Source organism: Aegilops tauschii, chromosome 6 (genome assembly GCF_002575655.3).
Source record: "Aegilops tauschii subsp. strangulata cultivar AL8/78 chromosome 6, Aet v6.0, whole genome shotgun sequence".
Classification (NCBI taxonomy): Eukaryota; Viridiplantae; Streptophyta; class Magnoliopsida; order Poales; family Poaceae; genus Aegilops; species Aegilops tauschii.
The window spans coordinates 100,099,705-100,123,813 of record NC_053040.3 but is presented as its reverse complement, the minus strand read 5'-3'; positions in this window follow the sequence as shown (position 1 = coordinate 100,123,813).

Here is a 24,109-nt window from a genome sequence, read left to right as displayed (position 1 = left end):
GTTTCCGGGGGACTTGATGATCATAGATTTTTCCAAGGGGAGTATCGGAAAACCATGTTGCGAAACAAAACTCTTCGAAACGAACGAATGGGAAGCTCCAGAATCAAACAAAACCGTGGCAGGTACTGTGTTGACAGGGAACGTACCGAGCACGATGTCTGGGGAATTCTGCGCTTCTTCCCTGGTCACATGGTTCAAGTGACCCTTCCTGTGGTTGTTGTTGGGATTGAAGTTGTTGCGCTTGGGGGCGGGGTTGTTTCCACCATTGTTCGGCTTGGGTGCCGAGTCTCTTGGCTTCGGGCACTGTTTAGCATAATGCCCTTGCTGACCACAAGCATAGCAGGTGACCCCTGGACGGTATGTGAACTCCTTGTCTCTGGCATGAAATTGTCCGACGGGTCTTGGCTCAGTAGTCGTGGATCTCCTTGTGTCTGTCCTTGGGACCTCAGCCTTGCCTCAGTTGCTGCGGGCAAGAGTCGTCTTGTCCCTCTTCCGCTTGCGGATATCTTCCAGACTACGGCGCTCATTTTCCAAGGTGATGGCCTTGTCCACCAGCGTCTTAAAATCCGAAAAGGTGTGTACAATCAGCTGGCATCTTAGCGCTGGTGCCAGGCCGTCCAGGAATTTTTCCATCTTCTTGTTTTCTGTCATGTGCTCGTCGTAGGCATAACGAGACAGCTGGGTGAACTGACCATTGTACTCTGTCACTGACATGCCTCTTTGCTTCAGGTCATCAAACTCTCTCTTCTTGATCTTTAGAATGCTCCTGGGGATGTGTGCCCCACGGAAACCTTCCTTGAACTCTTCCCAGGTGATGTTGTGTTCCCTGGGATGCATGTGTAGGAAGTTCTCCCACCATGCTGCGGCTGCTCCAGTAAGGTAGTGTGGTGCATAAAGCACCTTCTCATGATCTGAGCATTGAGCAATAATCAGTTTCCTTTCAATCTCACGAAGCCAATCATCGGCTTCCAGCGGCCTATCGGTGTGAGCAAAAGTTGAGGGGCGAGTCTTCTGCAACTCGGATAACTTGGAATGTGGTTGATAGTGTTCACGGTGGTTTCCCATGTTGATGACATGGTTCATCATCTCTTGGTGCTGTTGCTGACTTTGCTCGAAGAGACGGCATACTTGAGACAGTGCTGCTTCGCTGTCTTGTTGGCTGGACTGACCCTGAGTGAAATTGTTGCTGGTCTGTGTCCCGTAAACCTCTTCTGGCTGATTGGGCATGGAGCGAGTCCATGGGCGAGACATTTTTCCAGTCTGGGGTATTATTTGCAAAACCCATGAGAAAAACTGTGTAGCACGAGGAAACCCTTGCAAAGGTAATAATCAAAAAGGCTTCTAGGTTTTCAAAGAAACACAAATAATTTTCACGGAGAAGAAGTGCTTAACACAAATCTTACACGTGAAAGCAAACACAAGATACATCACTCAGGTTGTGCGTACACAATCCTGACATGTTATTAAAAACTAGCGTACTACTCCGGAAGGCAGCAAACACACCAATACAAACTAGCGTACAGATAAAACAGCACATCATACAAGCAGGCATAACACGCGGCTACTCGGTGCTCTCAGTCGGAGATGGTGAAGATCTCCTTCCCCTTGCCGATGGCAAGGCTCAGCGGTCCAGGAGAATCAACCTCCTCCTCTCTAGTAGGCTCCTGGCGTGCGACGCTGCGCTGCGGTGATGGTGCGGGGGCGACTGGTGGTAGAGCGCGTGCGGCAGGCGGTGCGGCTCTGACTGGAGTAGGAGCGATGACTCGGTCGAACTCCTCAGTGGTAGGCAGACGGCGAGCAGTGGCCAAAACGGCCGGTGCATACGAAGCTGAAGACGAGACGAATGTCAGAGGCGGCGCCGTGTGGAGAAGCTCCTTCCTGCTGGCAGGACCGCCCCGGACTAAGTCCATGCGGGCAGCCACAAGATCATCTACGAGGTTGTCGAAAGACTCCTCCAGAGCCTTGAGATACTCCACAACCATCTCGATGGCTTCGTCTCTTTCTCCCCGATGGCAGGCAAACGCATAGTGGCTGGTGTATGGCACATGGCATGGGAGGTAGCGGTAGCGACGAGTCTTCATCGTAGGAAGGATGTCCCGAAGGCGAGCTATCGCCTCACGGGCAGCCATCTGCATGGCATGCCTCTCCGTAGGCATGGCCTTCCCGTAAAACGGAAGTGGCGAGCAGCAGATCGTCCTCCCCTGAACTGCACCATGGCTTGGTGCATAGACACGTCGTCACTGAGCTTGTGCTGATAGAGGGTGAACTCCGGGCGAGCTGCTGGCCCGATCGCGAGCTTGGTGATGGAGACGAGGAGCTTGACAAACCCCTCGGGCACATTGGTGAACACTCGATTCTCACAGCTGCTGCCAGCCATCTACAAAAGTAGGCAAAAATTCTGAGTAGTCATGTCATAAATTTATGATGACCAACAGAAAATAGCTATAATTGCAAAATGCTGAAAAAGCACAAAAGACGCTAATAACCGATTAGCGATCGCACCTAGTGGCTTCCTACAGTCAGCCTGGCTCTGATACCAAGCTTGTCACGACCGGTTTTTCAATAAAATAATTATTGAGAAACCAATCCCTGTTACGGACCAGCGATGAAGAATTCCTTCTCACTGATAGACAATACATTGGTCACAGAAGAAAAATACCAGGAGTACTAAATATAATATAAAGTTGAGCAGAGACTGCTCAACAATTTATTACATGCACGCCGATAAAACAACGCGGCGGATCGGGTGGCAAACTACTAACTCACGATAAAAACGCTGGTGGAAATATCATCGCGAAGCGAGTGACATGATTTCCGAATACTACAATTCTTCGAGCGTCGGAGTGAGGCTCGAGAAGACTTATTGCGGGTGGCGGAAGCATAAATGATGCAAGTGACCAATATCCGGGATCGCGCAGGACTGACTGGGACTCCTCTAGGCGTCGGACGCGCTATCAAACTCTTCATCCAAGAGATCGCCTTCGTCAACATCTGGCCAAATCAACAAGCCAGGTGAGTACTATGAAAGTACTCGCAAGACAGTTCGGACATAAGGTATCACAATTGCAAACATGAAGCACATGAATAAGTTAACCAGTGCGATTAGACACAGAGATAATAAATACTGGGTGCCAAGCGAGGGTCTGAATGACGCCTCGAGCGGAAACTGCAGAATAGTAATACTGGTGCCAAACGAGTGTCTGAAAGACTCCTCGAGAGGAAAATGCGGAATAATAATACAGGTGCCAAACGAGTGTCTGAAAGACTCCTCGAGAGGAAAATGCGGAATAAAAATACAGGTGCCAAACGAGTGTCTGAAAGACTCCTCGAGAGGAAAATGCGGAATAAAAATACAGGTGCCAAATGAGTGTCTGAAAGACTCCTCGAGCGGAAAATGCGGAATAATAATACAGGTGCCAAACGAGTGTCTGAAAGACTCCTCGAGCGGAAAATGCGGAATGATAATGCCGCAGTCGGGCGTTGGGGCGACACCACATAAAGGGCTTATAACAGAAAGTAAAGACAGTGCATGCCGCAGTCGGACGTCTGAGCGACATCACATAAAGGGCTTATATCGAAAGTGAGAAACGAGTACACGCCACAGTCGGACGTCTGCGCGACGTCACATAAAGAGCTTATATCACAACTCATTAATACAATAGCTCGGAGACATAAATTATCACAAGCATGAGACACAAAATAAAGTTAGTCCATCAACTGAAATAAATCTGAGATTTTACCGCTTGAGCTTGTTCACCGGGGGCAAGTTTTTCACACGGATAGATTTGGATATAAAGTCTACATTACTGATCATGGATACAATGATTTGGAAAGAATTGACTCTACAGAGTTTGTACTTAACCACAGCCAACGGATTTCAGTAGTCACGGGGACTAGTTCCGTCTACGGTGTTCTGGAAGGAACACGTCTAACCAGTACACACCCAATTTAACCATCCGAAGCCAGGGATCACCCTCGGCAACATTCAGGAAAAACCCTGAGTCGGGGAGGCTACAACCTCGCGTAGCATGGGATCAAATTTCTATACGCGCGCTATAAGGGGGTGCCCCCCCTCTCGGTCCCAACCGGAAACACCCATGCCCCCTGATCGAATGACTGGCTTTAATCCTGGGCCAAGGTACCATCATCCCGGCCTCTCTGTTTGGTGTGCACACGGAAAGAGGTTACCAACTTACTAAACCGTATCCTGGCAATGAGACATGTGGTAGCACGGAAAGGGGAAGGGACGATAACACGGCTCCAACCATGTTAACGTCGGAAAAGTCGGATGACACAAGGCTGGCATGCTACAACAGTACCACCTTGCTGCCCTTCATGTCACCACATGATTAGGCCACCTCTCATCAGAGGTCATCGCAACTTTGGAACATGTGGGAAAAGATCGATAACGTGGCTCCAACCACGTTAACATCGAAGAAAGTTGGATGACGCAAGGCTGGCATGCTACAACAGTACCACCTTGCTGCCCTTCATGTCACTACATGATTAGGCCACCTCTCATCAGAGGTCATCGCAACTTTGGAACATGCGGGAAAAGATCGATAACGTGGCTCCAACCACGTTAACATTGAAGAAAGTTGGATGACGCAAGGCTGGCATGCTACAACAGTACCACCTTGGTGCCCTTCATGTCACTACATGATTAGGCCACCTCTCATTAGAGGTCATCGCAACTTCGGAACAACCGGGTCGTTGCCTTACAAGCAACGAGGTACTTATCGACACTCACATGCCACGCACAAACTTTCACATGAACATGCAAAACATCTGCCATATCAAATGTTCAAACATGCTTGCCTGGTTCGGAGAAGTCGGAGTCTAGCTCGGCGAAGTTCCCGGCTCCGTCCCCTCTCCCGGAACCTACGGCAATCACGAAACGGGGTACTAACGTGAAAACCAACACATGCACAGAAACTTTGCCAAATATATTTCAAATAAATCCCATAAAAAACTAGACAAAATTTGGAGATTGACAGAAAAAGAATCACTCAAAAATACCTTTTTATTAAAAAGTTATAAAGGTTTCTGTCCAGGGACTTATCTGTAATGAAACAGAAAAGTTCCAGGGTTTTAACTGAGAAATCAGAAAACGCTTCGTCTGGGAATGCGCAAGCGCAAAGGGGAAAACGTATTTTGCCCGAAGGCGCCAACAGAAAACGGTTCGGGGAAAATAAAACAGAGGCTGACACGCGGGGCCCGCATGTCAGGTTTGAAAAGGCTCGCCGGCGCCCGAAGACGGCGGTGGACGCCGGCGTCGAACCACGGCGAGTTAGGAGAAACGGAGGGTACCAAGAGCTTCAGTGTCTTCTTCCGCGTCGGTGGGTGGTGGACTCGTCCAATGGGGAGCACCACGTCGACGGCGACACTATCTCCGGCGGACGGCGGTTCGGGTGAGGTTGGGGAACTCCGGTGGAGGGCTGCAAAGTACGAATTGAGGCGCGAGTCAGAACGGGTGATGCAAGGAGAAGCTACTGGCAAGAGAATGGGGGCTGCGGAGCACACACGGGGGCGAATCGGGCTGGATCCCGTGGCGGATCGCGGCGGCCGGAGTCGAGGAAGGAGACCCCCTCGCGGCTCTTCCAGTGGCTGGGCGTGCTCTAGGGGAAGTGTAGGGCTGGTGGGTGCTCGAGTTGAAGCTCGGGGCCCCTATTTGTAGGCAGATCGACGGGGTGGCCGTGAACGGAGAATCTCCGGCGAGCGATTACGGCGGAGCAGTGGGTTGGAGGGAGGTTTGAGCGGTCGGGCAGCATCAGTGGAGATTACTGGAGTTGTTCCACTGCTAAACGGAGCTGGCCCTGGCGTAATGGCGTCTGTCCACGATGAGGTGACCGCACGGGCTCAACGGCGGCAGAGAGCGCGCTCCGCGCCCTGCGGTTCACGACGAGAGCGGCAGCGCATTCGGGGGAGTGGAAGGCCACGCGGCGGGCTCCGGTGGTTTGGGCGGCGCTGCGTGGAGTCGGCGGCGCCGTGTCTCCCGTTGGCGTCCGCAAAGCCGCCGCCGGCGTCGGTCACGGGGCGGCGCACCTTCTGCTGCTCGTCGCCGACGCCCGCAAGATGCCAGGCACTCGTGCGGTGCAGGAACGAGAGGGCGAGGACGAGGAGCAAGGCGACGCGAGGGTACTGGCGAGATCGACGCCCGTCTCTGAAGAAAACGACAGTGAGCACTGACTGAACTCTGAAGTTAACTGAACATGACAGTGACCATGCACTGCAGGTGTTCGACAGTAGGTTTTGGTAAAGAGATAAATTTTTCTGGAGCTGTAACTTGGTGAGATGATCACTCAAAGCACCCAGGGGCTGCATGAATTTACTTGGAATTTTTGGAGAAGGTTTTGAATGAATTTCACCAAATTTGGCAAATCTGGCCCAAACTTGCCGCTGGTGTAGTTTGAAAATTTTGAACTGGAGACCAGTGGATCTTCATGGTTCTAGGTTGAGGGTTCAAAGGACTAGGAGGGGAAAGAAGTTTGGTGGTAAAAGTCCAAACAGAAAATGGAGTTCCTTTGTAAAACTCCAAGTGGTAGAATAGAAGACAGAAAATATTTGAATAGGATTTGAATGGAAAATAAATACATGGGGAGGTTCAACTTGCTGGATTTTGATGCAAATCATGATCCAAAGGAGAGGGAAGGGTTAGGAGAGAGGATTTGCACTTATGCCATGGCAAGAAGGAATAGTTGAAAGTGGCAAAGTACTTTCCAAAAGCCATAGTGCAAAATTCAAAAAGATTTACAAAAGTCATTTCCCCAAATGTAAACCATTTTGTCTTGAGTCCCAATGAAAAGCAAAAACCTCCAAGACCAAAGGTAGATCTTGAGTGAATCAAAACAAAAATTTTGCCATAAAGAAAAATATTTGAGAGTGAGAGTTCTCTTGAAGAAATTTTTTTAAATCACTCCCCTCAAGTCAAATAAAAATCTTTTTGAAAAATCCAAATAAAAAATTGGGTGTCACAGTCCGAATCATGTTAGCAATTGCCGCATTTTATGATTATGAAATTTGGCAAATGGATGTCAAAACTGCATTCCTTAATGGATATCTTAAAGAAGAGTTGTATATGATGCAACCAGAAGGTTTTGTGGATCCAAAAGGTGCTAAGAAAGTGTGCAAGCTCCAGCGATCCATTTATGGACTGGTGCAAGCCTCTCAGAGTTGGAATATACACTTTGATACTGTGATCAAAGCATATGGTTTTATACAAACTTTTGGAGAAGCATGTATTTACAAGAAAGTGAGTGGGGGCTCTGTAGCATTTCTGATATTATATGTAGAAGACATATTGTTGATCGGAAATGATACCGAATTTCTGAATAGCATAAAAGGATACTTGAGTAAGAATTTTTCAATGAAAGACCTCGGTGAAGCTGCTTATATATTGCGCATCAAGATCTATAGAGATAGATCAAGACGCTTAATTGGACTTTCACAAAGCACATACCTTGATAAAGTTTTGAAGAAGTTCAAAATGGATCAAGCAAAGAAAGGGTTCTTGCCTCTGTTACAAGGTGTGAAGTTGAGTCAGACTCATGCCCGACCACTGAAGAAGATAGAGAGAAAATGAAAGTTATTCACTATGCTTCAGCCATAGGTTCTATCATGTATGCAATACTGTATACCAGACCTGATGTATGCCTTGCTATTAGTTTAGCAGGGAGGTACCAAAGTAATCCAGGAGTGGATCACTAAACAGCGGTCAAGAACATCCTGAAATACCTGAAAAGGACTGGATATGTTTCTCGTTTATGGAGGTGAAAAAGAGCTCATCATAAACGGTTACGTCGATGCTAGCTTTGACACTGATCCGGATGACTCTAACTCACAAACCGGATACGTATTTTTATTGAATGGTGGAGCTGTCAGTTGGTGCAGTTCCAAGTAGAGCGTCGTGGAGGGATCTACGTTGGAAGCGGAGTACATAGCTGCTTCGGAAGCAGCAAATGAAGGAGTCTGGATGAAGGAGTTCATATCCGATCTAGGTTTCATACCTAGTGCATCGGGTCCAATGAAAATCTTTTGTGACAATACTGGTGCAATTGCCTTGGCAAAGGAATCCAGATTTCACAAGAGAAAGAAGCACATCAAGATACGCTTCAATTCCATCCGCGACCAAGTCAAGCACATCAAAATACAGACGGATCTGAATGTTGCAGACCCATTGACTAAGCCTCTGTCACGAGCAAAACATGATCAGCACCAAGACTCCATGGGTGTTAGAATCATTACTATGTAATCTAGATTATTGACTCTAGTGCAAGCGGGAGACTGAAGGAGAGGCAATAATAAAGTTGTTATTTATATTTCCTTATATCATGATAAATGTTTATTATTCATGCTAGAATTGTATTAACCGGAAACTTAATACATGTGTGAATATATGGACAAACAGAGTATCACTAGTATGCCTCTACTTGACTAGCTCGTTAATCAAAGATTGTTAAGTTTCCTAGCCATGGACAAGAGTTGTCATTTAATGAACGGGATCACATCATTGGAGAATGATGTGATTGACTTGACCCATCCGTTAGCTTAGCACGATGATCGTTTAGTTTGTTGCTATTGCTTTCTTCATAACTTATACATGTTCTTATGACTATGAGATTATGCAACTCCCGAATACCGGAGGAACACTTAGTGTGCTATAAAACGTCACAACATAACTGGGTGACTATAAAGATGCTCTACAGGTGTCTCCGATGGTGTTTGTTGAGTTGGCATAGATCGGGATTAGGATTTGTCACTCCAATTGTCAGACAGGTATCTCTGGGCCCTCTCGGTAATTCACATCACTAAAAGCCTTGAAAACAATGTGACTAATGAGTTAGTTGCGGGATGTTGCATTACGGAATGAGTAAAGAGACTTGCCGATAACGAGATTTAACTAGGTATTGAGATACCGACGATCGAATCTCGGGAAAGTAACATACTGAGGACAAAGGGAACAACGTATGTTGTTATGTGGTTTGACCAATAAAGATCTTCGTAGAATATGTAGGATCCAATATGGTCATCCAGGTTCCGCTATTGTTTATTGACCAGAAGTGAGTCTCAGTCATGTCTACAAAGTTCTCGAACCTGTAGGTCCGCACGCTTAACGTTCGGTATTATGAGTTTACGTGTTTTGATGTACCGAAGGTAGTTCGAAGTCCCGGATATGATCACGGACATGACGAGGAGTCTCGATATGGTCGAGACATAAAGGTCAATATATTGGAAGGCTATGTTTGGACATCGGAATGGTTCCGGGTGAGTTCGGGCATTTACGGGAGTACCGGGGGGTTACCGGAACCCCTCGGGGAGTGTATGGGCCTTATTGGGCCTTAGTGGGAGAGAGGAGGAGGCAGCTGATACATCTCCAACGTATCTATAATTTTTGATTGTTCCATTCTATTATATTATCAACCATGGATGTTTTATATGCATTTATACACTTATAGCTCTAGTGCATCCGCTGCATGGCAATCCCTACTCACTCACATTGATATCTATTGATGGGCATCTCCATAGCCCGTTGATACGCCTAGTTGATGTGAGACTATCTTCTCCTTTTTGTCTTCTCCACAACCACCATTCTATTCCACCTATAGTGCTATGTCCATGGCTCACGCTCATGTATTGCGTGAAGATTGAAAAAGTTTGAGAACATCAAAAGTATGAAACAATTGATTGGCTTGTCATCGGGGTTGTGCATGATTTAAATATTTTGTGTGACGAAGATAGAGCATAGCCAGATTATATGATTTTGTAGGGATGGCTTTCTTTGGCCATGTTATTTTGAGAAGACAAGATTACTTTGTTAGTATGCTTGTAGTATTATTATTTTTATGTCAATATTAAACTTTTTTCTTGAATCTTATGGATCTGAATATTCATGCCACAATAAAGAGAATTACATGGATAAATATGTTAGGTAGAATTCCACATAAAAAATTTGGTTTCTATCATTTACCTACTCGAGGACGAGCAGGAATTAACCTTGGGGATGCTTGATACGTCTCCAACGTATCTATAATTTGTGATTGTTCCATGCTATTATATTATCAACCTTGGATGTTTTATATGCATTTATATGCTATTTTATATGATTTTTGGGACTAACCTATTAACCTAGAGCCCAGTGCCAGTTTTCTGTTTTTTCGTTGTTTTTGAGTATCGCAGAAAAGGAAAACCAAACAGAGTCCAATTGACCTGAAATTTCACGGAGATCATTTTTGGACAAGAAGAAGCCCACGGAGTACCGGGGCCAGAAGAGTCCCGAGGCCACCACGAGGGTGGGGGGCGCGCCCCCTGCCTCGTGGCCGCCTCGGGGACCCCACTGACTTGTCCCCGACTCGAACACCTCTTATATAACTCAAAACTTCCAGAAAGAAACCTAGATCGGGACTTCCGCCGCCGCAAGCCTCTGTAGCCACCGAAAACCAATCTAGATCCGTTTCGGCATCCTGCCGGAGGGGGGGGGAATCCCTCTCCAGTGGCTATCTTCATCATCCCGGCGCTCACCATGACGAGGAGGGAGTAGTTCACCCTCGGGGCTGAGGGTATGTACCAGTAGCTATGTGTTTGATCCCTCTCTCTCTCTCTCTCTCGTGTTCTTGATTTGGCACAATTTTGATGTATCGCGATCTTTGCTATTATAGTTGGATTTTATGATGCTTCTCCCCCTCTACTCTCTTGTAATGGACTGAGTTTTCCGTTTGAAGTTATCTTATCGGATTGAGTCTTTAAGGATTTGAGAACACTTGATGTATGCCTTGCATGTGCTTATCTGTGGTGACAATGGGATATCACGTGATCCACTTGATGTATGTTTTGGTGATCAACTTGCGAGTTCCGTGACCTCATGAACTTATGCATAGGGGTTGGCACACGTTTTCGTCTTGACTCTCCGGTAGAAACTTTGGGGCACTCTTTGAAGTTCTTTGTGTTGGTTGAATAGATGAATCTGAGATTGTGTGATGCATGTCGTAGAATCATACCCACGGATACTTGAGGTGACATTGGAGTATCTAGGTGACATTAGGGTTTTTGATTTGTGTCTTAAGGTGTTCTTCTAGTACGAACTCTAGGATAGATCGAACGGAAAGAATAGCTTCATGTTATTTTACTACAGACTCATGAATAGATCGATCAGAAAGGATAACTTTGAGGTGGTTTCGTACCCTACAATAATCTCTTTGTTTGTTCTCCACTATTAGTGACTTTGGAGTGACTCTTTGTTGCATGTTGAGGGATAGTTATATGATCCAATTATATTATTATTGTTGAGAGAACTTGCACTAGTGAAAGTATGAACCCTAGGCCTTGTTTCAACGCATTGCAATACCATTTACGCTAACTTTTACCACTTGTTACCTTGCTGTTTTTATATTTTCAGATTACAAAAACCTATATCTACCATCCATATTGCACTTGTATCACCATCTCTTCGCCGAACTAGTGGACCTATACAATTTACCATTGTATTGGGTGTGTTGGGGACACAAGAGACTCTTTGTTATTTGGTTGCGGGGTTGCTTGAGAGAGACCATCTTCATCCTATGCCTCCCACGGATTGATAAACCTTAGGTCATCCACTTGACGGAAATTTTCTACTGTCCTACAAACCTCTGCACTTGGAGGCCCAACAACGTCTACAAGAAGAAGGTTGTGTAGTAGACATCAAGCTTTTTTCTAGCACCGTTGCCGGGGAGGTTAGCTTGAAGGTATATCTTTAGATCTTGCAATCGGATCTTTTAGTTTCTTGTTTTATCACTAGTTTAGTATATAAAAGAAAATTACAAAAAAACGGAATTAAGGGTACCTCATATGCTTCATCTTTTTAATGTCTTTCATGAAAATACGGATTCCGATAATTGTGCCAAAGTGTTAGAAGAAGAATGTATTAAAAATATTTGGCACTAAATCTTTGGATGATGAGCATGATGGCAATGTTGTTAGTATGAACTATTTGAATACCCATAGTACTAATGATGATTGCACTAGTCATGATGAAAATGTATCTTATAAGCATGTCAATTTTTGTGGAGTGCATAGAGTTTGCAAGTACACACCCAATAGGGAAGATAGATTTTGCAAGAGGCATAAGTATTTAGAAACTAAATGGTTGCAAGAAAGGCTAGATGTTTGTGCTGAAAATTTAAATTTTCTTAGCCATCCTTGTGAACTTTGCAATGAACATGGTCATTTAAATATCCAATGCAAATTGTTTCATGATCGAATCATGTCCAAAATTTTTGATGACTTGATTTCCCTTGCGCATCATAATGAACTTAGTTTGCTTTTGGGTTATGAGGAAATGAATCGTATAACTAAGGTTATTCCAGAATTTGCCCTCCATAATGTTCTTGATTTTGATCTAGAGGAAATTTATATGTATTGTTCGGTGAATTTCATTGAAAATCATTATATTGCCAATTACATAAAGTCAAGAAAACAAATATAAGATGAAGAGAATACTAATGAAAGGGAAGAGACTTGCCAATATCCTCCTATTATTTGTTATGATGAATCAGGTAACAAGGAGGAGCCTTCTATACAACCAATCTCATTAATAACGAGCTCCAAAAAGAGGATTAAACCCACACATGATGTGAAGAAGAAAAAGAAAAGACGGAGAAGCAAAGGTAATAAGGTATTCCTCCTAAATTATGTCGCTCCTATTACTCACTGTGATGATGATAATTGTTATATTATTGGTGCTATCCATACTATTAATGATGAGAGCGATTATGCTTATCATGTGAAAAGGCCCAAGCTTGGGGATGCTATGTTTGATGAGGATGACATGTTTGAGAATGTATTTGCTGAAATTAATGTTTGTCCCAAGCTTGGGGATGCTATGATTAATGAAGATGATATTTTTAGTCTCCCAAGTTTTGATGAGCAAATTTACTATGATGATAGCATGCCTCCTATTTATGATGATTATATTGATGAAAGTGGGTTCGGAAGAGTGTCAACTTTAGGAAGTAATGATCCCACTATTTTGGAGGATGTTGAATCTTATTGTGATAATTATAAAAGTGGATTTGGAGAGGTCATGACTTTATTTAGTAATGATTCCACTATCTTGGAAGAGGTTTCAATTGATTATGATGAGAACAAAGTTGCTACTTATGATGATTACTATGAAGATAATTATGCTATAAAAAGTAGTGATGATTATATTTATAAAACTTTTCATGATTATGATTACCCTTTTCTGAATTTTATTCATTCAATGTGGAAACAATTTATAGTATTCAAGTTTCTTATGATACTCTCACTATTCCGAATGAGAAGAATTTTGCTTATGTGGAGAGTAGTAAATTTTTTATGCTTGTAGATCATAAAAATAATGCTTTATGTGATAGTTATATTGTTGAATTCATTCATGATGCTACTGAAAATTATTATGAGGGACGAGTATATGCTTGTAGGAATTGCAATAATATCATGTTTCCTCTCTATGTGCTTAAAGTTCTGAAGTTATGCTTGTTTTGCCTTCCTATGCTAGTTCATTATTGTTCCCAAAAGTTGTTTGTTCACAAAATCCCTATGCATAGGAAGTGGGTTATACTTAAATGTTCTATATATTCTTCATGATGCTCTCTTTATGTTTCAATTCCTATCTTTATGAAAGCATCATTGAAATCATCATGCCTATTTAGGGGCGTTAAACGATAGCGCTTGTTGGGAGTCAACCCAATTATATTTTTGTTCCTTGCTTTTTGTTCCTGTTTGGTAATAAATAATTCATATAGCCTCTTTTTAGATGTTGTTTTATGTTTTAATAAGTGTTTGTGCCAAGTAGAACCTTTGGGAACACTTGAGTGAAGTCTTTGCAATCTTGCTGTAAAAAACATAAACTTTTGCGCTCACGAGATTAGCTACCATTTTTACTGGAGAATACTATTAAGTTGATTATTTTTGCAGATAATTTATAGATAAATTCCTCACGTCCACCAATTTATTTCAGAATATTATGAGTTCAAGAAGTATACGTTTGATACAGATTACTACAGGCTGTTCTGTTTTTGATAGATTCTGTTTTCTATGTGTTGTTTGCTTATTTTGATGAATCTATGAGTAGTATCAGAGGGTATGAACCATAGAGAAGTTAGAATACAGTAGATATTAAACCAATATGAATTTAGAATGAGTTCACAACAGTACCTAAGTGGTGATTTATTTTCTTATACTAACGGAGCTTACGAGTTTTCTGTTGAGTTTTGTGTTGTGAAGTTTTCAAATTTTGGGTAAAGATTCGATGGACTATGGAATAAGGAGTGGAAAGAGCCTAAGCTTGGGGATGAAAAAGGCACCCCAAGGTAATATTCAAGGACAACCAAGAGCCTAAGTTTGGGGATGCCCCAGATGGCATCCCCTCTTTCGTCTTCATTCATCGGTAACTTTACTTGGAGCTATATTTTTATTCACCACATGATATGTGTTTTGCTTGGAGCGTCATTTTATTTTCTTTTGTTTTGCTTGCTGTTTGAATAAAATACCAAGATCTGAAATTCTTAAATGTTTGAGAGTCTTCACATAGTTGCATAATTATTCTACTACTCATTGATCTTCACTTATATCTTTTGGAGTAGTTTGTCATTCGCTCTAGTGCTTCACTTATATCCTTTTAGAGCTTGGCGGTGGTTTTATTTTGAAGAAATAGATGAACTCTCGTGCTTCACTTATATTATTTTGAGAGTCTTTGGAACAGCATGGTAGTTTGCTTTGGTTATGAAACTAGTCCTAATATGATGGGCATCCAAGATGGGTATAATAAAAACTTTCATATAGAGTGCATTGAATACTATGAGAAGTTTGATACTTGATGGTTGTTTTGAGATATGAAGATGGTGATATTAGAGTCATGCTAGTTGAGTAGTTGTGAATTTGAGAGATACGTGTGTTAAAGTTTGTGATTCCCGTAGCATGCACGTATGGTGAACCGTTATGTGATGAAGTCGGAGCATGATTTATTTTTGATTGTCTTCCTTATGAGTGGCGGTCGGGGATGAGCGACGGTCTTTTCCTACCAATCTATCCCCTAGGAGCATGCGCTTAGTACTTCGTTTCGATAACTAATAGATTTTTGCAATAAGTATGCGAGTCCTTTATGACTAATGTCGAGTCCATGGATTATACGCACTCTCACCCTTCCACCATTGCTAGCCTCTCTAGTACCGCACAACTTTCGCCGGTACCATAAACTCACCATTTACCTTCCTCAAAACAGCCACCATACCTACCTATTATGGCATTTCCATAGCCATTCCGAGATATATTGCCATGCAACTTTCCACCGTTCCCTTTATTATGACACGCTCCATCATTGTCATATTTCTTTGCATGATCATGTAGTTGACATCATATTTGTGGCAAAGCCACCATTCATAATTATTTCATACATGTCACTCATGAGTCATTGCACATCCTGGTAAACCGTCGGAGGCATTCATATAGGGTCATATCTTGTTGTAAGTATCGAGTTGTAATTTTTTGAGTTGTAAGTAAATAAAAGTGTGATGATCATCATTATTCATTGTCCCAAGTGAGGAAAGAATGATGGAGACTATGATTCCGCCACAAGTCGGGATGAGACTCCGGACGAAAAATTAAAAAAAAAGAGAAAAAAAGAGAAAAAGAGAGAAGGGACAATCCTACTATCCTTTTACCACACTTGTGCTTCAAAGTAGCACCATGATCTTCATGATAGAGAGTCTCCTATGTTGTCACTTTCATATACTAGTGGGAATCTTTCATTATAGAACTTGGCCTGTATATTCCAATGATGGGCTTCCTCAAAATGCCCTAGGTCTTCATGAGCAAGCGAGTTGGATGCACACCCACTTAGTTTCTTTTTGAGCTTTCATACACTTATAGCTCTAGTGCATCCGTTGCATGGCAATCCCTACTCACTCACATTGATATCTATTGATGGGCATCTCCATAGCCTGTTGATACGCCTAGTTGATGTGAGACTATCTTCTCCTTTTTGTCTTCTCCACAACCACCATTCTATTCCACCTATAGTTCTACGTCCATGGCTCACGCTCATGTATTGCGTTAAGATTGAAAAAGTTTGAGAACATCAAAAGTATGAAACAATTGATTGGCTTGTCATCGGGGTTGTGCATGATTTAAATATTTTGTGTGATGAAGATAGAGCATAGCCAAACTATATGATTTTGTAGGGATAGCTTTCTTTGGCCATGTTATTTTGAGAAGACATGATTACTTTGTTAGTATGCTTGAAGTATTATTATTTTTTGTCAATATTAAACTTTTGTCTTGAATCTTATGGATCTGAATATTCATGCCACAATAAAGAGAATTACATGGATAAATATGGTAGGTAGCATTCCACATCAAAAAATCTGTTTGTATCATTTACCTACTCGAGGACGAGCATGAATTAAGCTTGGGGATGCTTGATACGTCTCCAACGTATCTATAATTGGTGATTGTTCCATGTATTATATTATCAACCTTGGATGTTTTATATGCATTTATATGCTATTTTATATGATTTTTGGGACTAACCTATTAACCTAGAGCCCAGTGCCAGTTTCTGATTTTTCGTTCTTTTTGAGTAACGCAGAAAAGGAAGACCAAACGGAGTCCAATTGACCTGAAATTTCACGGAGATCATTTTTGGACCAGAAGAAGCCCACGGGTACCGGAGGTGGGCCATAATAGTCCTGAGGCCACCACGAGGGTGGGGGGCATGCCCTAGCCCCTGGGCGCGCCCCCTGCCTCGTGGCCGCCTCGGGGACCCCCTGACTTGTCGCCGACTCCAACACCTCTTATCTAACTCAAAACTTCCAGAAAGAAACCTAGATCGGGAGTTCCACCGCCTCAAGCCTCCGTAGCCACTGAAAACCAATCTAGACCCGTTCTGGCACACTGCCGGAGGGGGGAATCCCTCTCTGGTGGCCATCTTCATCATCACGGCACTCTCCATGACGAGGAGGCAGTAGTTCACCCTCAGGGCTGAGGGTATGTACCAGTAGCTATGTGTTTGATCTCTCTCTCTCTCTCTCTCTCTTGTGTTCTTTATTTGGCACGATCTTGATGTATCGCGAGCTTTGCTATTATAGTTGGAGTTTATGATGCTTCTCCCCCTCTACTCTCCTGTAATGCATTGAGTTTTCCCTTTGAAGTTATCTTATCGGATTGAGTCTTTAAGGATTTGAGAACACTTGATGTATGTCTTGCATGTGCTTATCTATGGTGACAATGGGATATCACGTGATCCACTTGATGTATGTTTTGGTGATCAACTTGCGAGTTCCGTGACCTCGTGAACTTATGCATAGGGGTTGGCACACGTTTTCGTCTTGACTCTCCGGTAGAAACTTTGGGGCACTCTTTGAAGTTCTTTGTGTTGGTTGAATAGATGAATCTGATATTGTGTGATGCATGTTGTATAATCATACCCACGGATACTTGAGGTGACATTGGAGTATCTAGGTGACATTAGGGTTTTGGTTGATTCGTGTCTTAATGTGTTATTCTAGTACGAACTCTAGGATAGATCGAACGGAAAGAATAGCTTCGTGTTATTTTACTACAGATTCTTGAATAGATTGATCAGAAAGGATAACTTTGAGGTGGTTTCGTACCCTACAATAATCTCTTCGTTTGTTCTCCACTATTAGTGACTTTGGAGTGACTCTTTGTTGCATGCCGAGGGATAGTTATATGATCCAATTATGTTATTATTGTTGAGAGAACTTGCACTAGTGAAAGTATGAACCCTAGGCCTTGTTTCCTAGCATTGCAATTGTAGCGACCAGACCTCAAATGGCCTGTGCTGCTGTGCACCAGTGTCATCCCTGGATCAGTAATGCTGACACGCACAGTACAAATGGAGGATTTATAACAGAGTAGCAATCACACACTTATTACATCGAATATCTCCGAAGAGATTAAGTATGATAAACATGGCTTAAGGCCATCTAATAACGATAACAGTGGAAGACTTGGAAGATAAGTGAGTCCATCACTCTAGCGGAATCACTGAGTATAAGACCACGACCTAAGGCACCTTACTCGTCGTCTGAAAAGTCTGCAACATGAAACGTTGTAGCCCGAAAATGGGTCAGCACATAGGATATGCTGGCAAAGTAACACATAGAGAGCAATGAACAATAATAATGCTATACTACATGCATATATGGCTGGTGGAAAGCTCTATGGTTACAGTTTTCCGAAAAGCCAATTTTTTCCTACTTCAAAGGAATAAATTTTATTTAACTATCATGGTGGTTGTGAAACATTGAGAAGGTACCTCCAACTCAATCCCAATTAAGTGTCATCATTAACCCAACAAAATTAATTATAAGTAACATGGTGATGAGATTCAAATGAAAATCCAGGTACTAGATACTCAAGTTGTCCATAACCGGGGACACGACTAATCATGATTAGTTTGTACACTCTGCAGAGGTTTGCACACTTTTCCCCACAAGACTCGATCGCCTCCGCTTGATTCTCGCACTGCATCATGTTTGAGAAACGGATGACCGGGACACAGTCTTTCAGAAACAATCACTCTTTACTCTGGATGGACTGGTACACCTACTTTCCCCTACATCTGCGAGCCCACCTCTTCAAGAGATCTTTTAACCTACTCAACTATGCTAGAGCCCATAATAGCTTCTGGCTGCACACGGAAGTTTCTAGCATGAATAATCTTATGATCCCTTTGAGCCTGGGTGGCGGACCTTATACAAACAGACAACACTGGGTTCTCCAGGTGCCTCAATCCACCCAGATGTGAGTTTTAGTTGCCACCTTAAGTTGAACCATTAATAAACATCTCACATCTGTCGTGAATATCACTCAAACTCAATCCACGTCTACGAGCATAGCATGGCAATAATAAAAGCAACATAGAAGTAACTCCCAAGGGTTTGATAAGAAAACAGGTAATAGGTACTACCTCAACTACTTCCCAATACCCACAATTTAATTAGATCCTAACCATGCAATGTTTGAGGAAAACAGATCTAATGCAGTAAAAACTGGGTATGAACGGGATATGATCAAAGTGTTACTTGCCTTGCTGATGATCCGCAAAACCTAGCGAGTCGAAGTAACAAGCGGCACACTCCGGGTACTCTATCGCAAACAAACAAGCATACAATCAGTACTCATCTAATGCACAGGTAAAACTCGAATGAAAGATCCAACCAGAAAGTTCAACTTAAGAACTCCGGTTTGCAAAAAGAATCAACTCGAAAGAAGCAACGAAAGTCAAACGACGAAAGAAAGAAACTTCGTTTACTAATCTGGATCTAGGTCAAATTTACTGTAGCAAAAACTTGTTTGAGTAGATTAAACGGAAAGAGAATTTCGAGACGAAACTCTAGGCGCTTGAGTCGCCTGATTCCGATAAACGAGCGAGAAATTAAACAGAATCGAAGATTCGATCAGAAATCGAATCTGAGAAAAATAAGGAGAAAAATCCGACGAAAAACAAAAAATGGACGAACGGTTAAATAACGGACGTTCGTTAACAGAGAAAAACTGACGAACGAGTTCGTTAAAACGAACGGTTCGGTCAACGCTCGCAAAATAATAAAACCGAAAAAAACCGATCTAGGGTTTTTTTTAAAGAAAACCGGCTACGACGAACGGGCGACGGCAGTACCTCGTCGGGCGGCTCCGGCGTGGTCTTCCGGCGGGGCTCTGGCGAGGGGCGGTGAGGGCGCGGGGTGCGGGGCTCGGGGGGGGGGGGGGGGGCGAGGGGTGGCGAGCAGCGGCGGCTCCGGCGGCGAACGCGGCGGCGGCGGCGGGCAAGTGCGGCGGCGGTGCTCGGCGAGATGAGGGTGGCGGCGGCGGCTTGAGAGGAAAGAGAGAGGGGGGGTATTTAAGGAGGGGGGGTCCGGGGTGGCTTGGGGAAGGGGGTGGCCGAGCGGGAGGCGAGCTCCGTGGCCATGGCGGACTCCGGCGGCGGGCGCCGTGCGGGAGAAGGAGAGAGGCGCGGGCGGGCCGGCGCTCGGCTCGGCTTCGGCCCAGCGGGCGTCGCACATTTTTTTTAAAGTTCCGTGGAAAATAATTCGTAGAAAAATAAATAAAAATCAGAAAAATATGAAATAAATTTTCCCCGTCTAGTTAGAAAATCTAGAATAGGGTGAACATTGTTTTAACACAAAAAAATATTTTGAAAACATGCAATATTTTAATGCAATAAAAATTGCAAATAAAATCCAAATAAATTCAATAAATGATTTTAACCTTTTTCTTCCAGTATTTCAATTGTTTTGGAGAAGTCATATTTTCTCCTCTCGTTTATTTTAAAATGAAATATTTTTCCGGAGAGAAAATAATTAAAACCAAAATCCTCGTCTTATTATTTGACAAAAATCAAATATGAAAATTTAAGAAAAATCCCCAACTCTCTCCGAGGGTCCTTGAGTTGCTTAGGATTTATCGAGGATTTGTCAAAATGCAATAAAACATGATATGCAATGATGCTCTATGTATAACATACCAAATTGAAAATTTGGGATGTTACAAACCTACCCCCCTAAAGATGAATCTCGCCCTCGAGATTCGGGTTGGCTAGAAAACAGGTGGGAGTGGTCTTTCGGTAGATCTTCCTCTCGCTCCTAGGTGGCTTCATCTTCTGTGTGGTGACTCCACTGAACTTTGCAAAACTTGATAACCTTGCTGCGGGTAACTCGGCTGGCATACTCGAGAATCTTAACTGGCTTCTCCTCATAAGTCAAATCACTTTCCAACTGAATCGCTTCCAGTGGCACAGTATCTCTCAGTGGTATCTCAGCCATCTCTGTGTGGCACTTCTTCAACTGCGAAACGTGAAATACATCATGTACTCCAGACAATCCTTCGGGCAATTCCAACTTGTAGGCAACTTCTCCCATACGTTCCAACACTCTGTATGGTCCGATAAAACGGGGCGCTAACTTTCCTTTAACTCCAAAGCGCTTCACTCCTCGAAGGGGTGATACTCGAAGATACACTCTGTCTCCGACTTCGTGAACGGTCTCCTTTCATTTAGAATCGGCATAACTCTTCTGCCTGGACTGGGCTACCTTGAGCCTATCGCGAATCAACCTCACTTTCTGTTCAGACTCCTTAATCAAATCTGGTCCAAACAACTGACGGTCTCCAACTTCGTCCCATAACAACGGTGTTCTACACCTCCTTCCGTACAAAGCTTCAAAAGGGGCCATCTTCAAACTGGTTTGATAACTGTTGTTATACGAAAACTCCGCATATGGCAAATTGTCGTCCCAACTAGATCCATAATCTAGTGCACATGCTCTCAACATGTCCTCCAAAATCTGGTTGACTCTCTCGGTCTGTCCATCTGTCTGTGGGTGGAAAGCTGTACTAAATTCCAGCCTGGTTCCCAATGTTTCATGTAATTGCTTCCAAAACTTCGAGGTAAACTGGGTTCCTCTGTCTGATACAATGGTCCTCGGAACTCCATGCAAACATACGATCCTGGTCATGTATATCTTTGCCAACTTAGCACTGGTGTAAGTGGTCTTCACTGGAATGAAATGAGCCACTTTTGTCAAACGGTCGACTACAACCCATATCGAGTCATAGCCTGAACGAGTCCTGGGTAATCCTGTGATAAAATCCATGCCTATTTTATCCCACTTCCATTCGGGTATCGGCATTGGCTGCAGCAATCCTGCTGGCTTCTGATGCTTTGCCTTCACTCTCTGACATACATCACAAACTGCTACATACTCCGCAATATCCTTCTTCATTCCGGTCCACCAGAAAGTATTCTTCAAATCCAAATACATCTTGGTATTCCCTGGGTGAATCGAGTACGGTGAATCATGGTCTTTTTGCAAAATCAACTTCCTGATCTCCGGATCATTTGGCACATATACGTGGTCCTCGAACCATATGGTATCGTGCTCATCCTCACGAAATCCCTTGGCTTTTCCTTTGCTCATCTTCTCCTTTATCTCTTCAATCTCCTTGTCTGTCTTCTGAGCTTCTCTGATCCTTTCCATCAAGGTAGACTGAATCTCCAATGTCGCTAAATAGCCTCTAGGGACTATCTCCAAACATAGCTCGCGAAGGTCCTCGGCTAACTCCTGAGGTAATTCTCCTGTCATGAGGGTGTTGACATGACTCTTGCGGCTCAACGCGTCTGTTACTATGTTAGCCTTTCCAGGGTGATAATGCAATCTCATATCATAATCTTTAATGAGCTCCAACCATCTCCTCTGTCTGAGATTTAACTCCTTCTGCGTGAAAATATACTTCAAACTCTTGTGATCCGTGTACACCTCGCAATGGTTTCCGATGAGAAAATGTCTCCATGTTTTCAATGCATGCACCACGGCTGCTAATTCCAAATCATGCGTAGCATAATTCTTCTCATGGGGTTTAAGTTGTCGTGAAGCATACGACACAACTCTTCCTTCCTGCATAAGCACTGCTCCAAGTCCTCGACGAGAAGCGTCGCAATAAACTTCATAATCCTTGCGTTGATCTGGCAGAATCAACACTGGTGATGTAACCAATCGTTTCTTCAGCTCTTGGAAACTAGCTTCACATTCCTCAGTCCAATTGAATTTGGTGTCCTTCTTCAATAGCTTAGTCATGGGCTTAGCAATCTTTGAGAAATTCTTGATAAATCTCCGGTAGTATCCTGCAAGTCCAAGAAAACTCCGGATTTCTCCAACTGTCGTGGGTGATTCCCAACTTGTCACTGTGTCAACCTTGGCAGGGTCTACTGCTATTCCTTCTCCAAAAATAACATGTCCAAGGAATCCAACTTCCTTCAACCAAAACTCACATTTGCTGAACTTGGCATATAATTGATGTTCTCTGAGCTTCTCAAGTACCAATCGTAAATGCTCCTCATGCTCTTCTTCATCCTTGGAAAAGATTAAAATATCATCAATGAACACTACGACAAACTTATCCAAAAACTCCATAAACACTTTGTTCATCAGGTTCATGAAATAGGCAGGTGCGTTAGTCAGTCCAAATGACATAACGGTATACTCATACAATACATATCTGGTGGTAAATGCCGTCTTGGGTATATCCTGCTCTCGAATCTTTAACTGATGGTACCCTAATCGTAGATCGATCTTGGAAAATACTTTAGCTCCTTGTAAGCGGTCAAACAAATCATTGATCATTGGCAGTGGGTACTTGTTTTTGATGGTTACTTCATTCAATCCTCGGTAATCAACAACCATCCTTAATGATCCATCTTTCTTCTCCACTAGAAGTACTGGTGATCCCCAAGGTGACGAACTTGGGCGAATATAGCCTTTATCCAGTAACTCCTTGATCTGCTTCTTAATTTCTTCCAAATCCTTTGCGGGCATCCTGTACGGTCTCTTAGATATTGGCCCTGTGCCTGGCAAAAGTTCAATCAAAAACTCAATGTCTCTGTCTCGTGGCATGCCTGGCAACTCTTCTGGAAATACATCCGGATAATCCTTCACCACTAGTACTTCCTCCTGTACAACTCCTGATAAGGAATTCACTTGAGTCCTCTTCGGCATATGCCAGGATACATACTTGATCCTCTTTCCTTCCGGGGTGGTAAGCAAAATCGTCTTGCTGGCACAATCGATGTTTCCTCCATACAACGATAGCCAATCCATTCCCAAAATCACATCCAAACCTTGCGATTCCAAAACAATGAGGTCTGAGGGGAAAACATGCCTACCAATGGCCAGTGGTATCTGAAAACATCCTTGGGTGGCCATATACTCTGCTCCTGGCGAGGTTACTAACATAGGGGTTTTGAGAACTTGGGTGGACATCTTAAACTTATTCACGAATCCCCTTGATATGTATGAATGCGATGCACCAGTATCGAAAAGAACGGTTGCAGTAAATGACTTAACCAAAAACTTACCTATTACTGCATCAGGCTGAGCTTCAACCTCCTCCACGCTCACGTGGTTCACATGTCCTTTGTTGAACGGGTTCAGCTTCTTCCCAGAGCTTCCATTGCCATTTCCATTTTGGGCTTCGGGACAATCAGTAGCATAATGTCCCGTCTTCTGGCACTTGAAACAAGTAATGTGACTTAGATCTCTCTTGGTTGGGGTAGATGCGTTGGTGCGGTTCTGTCCGT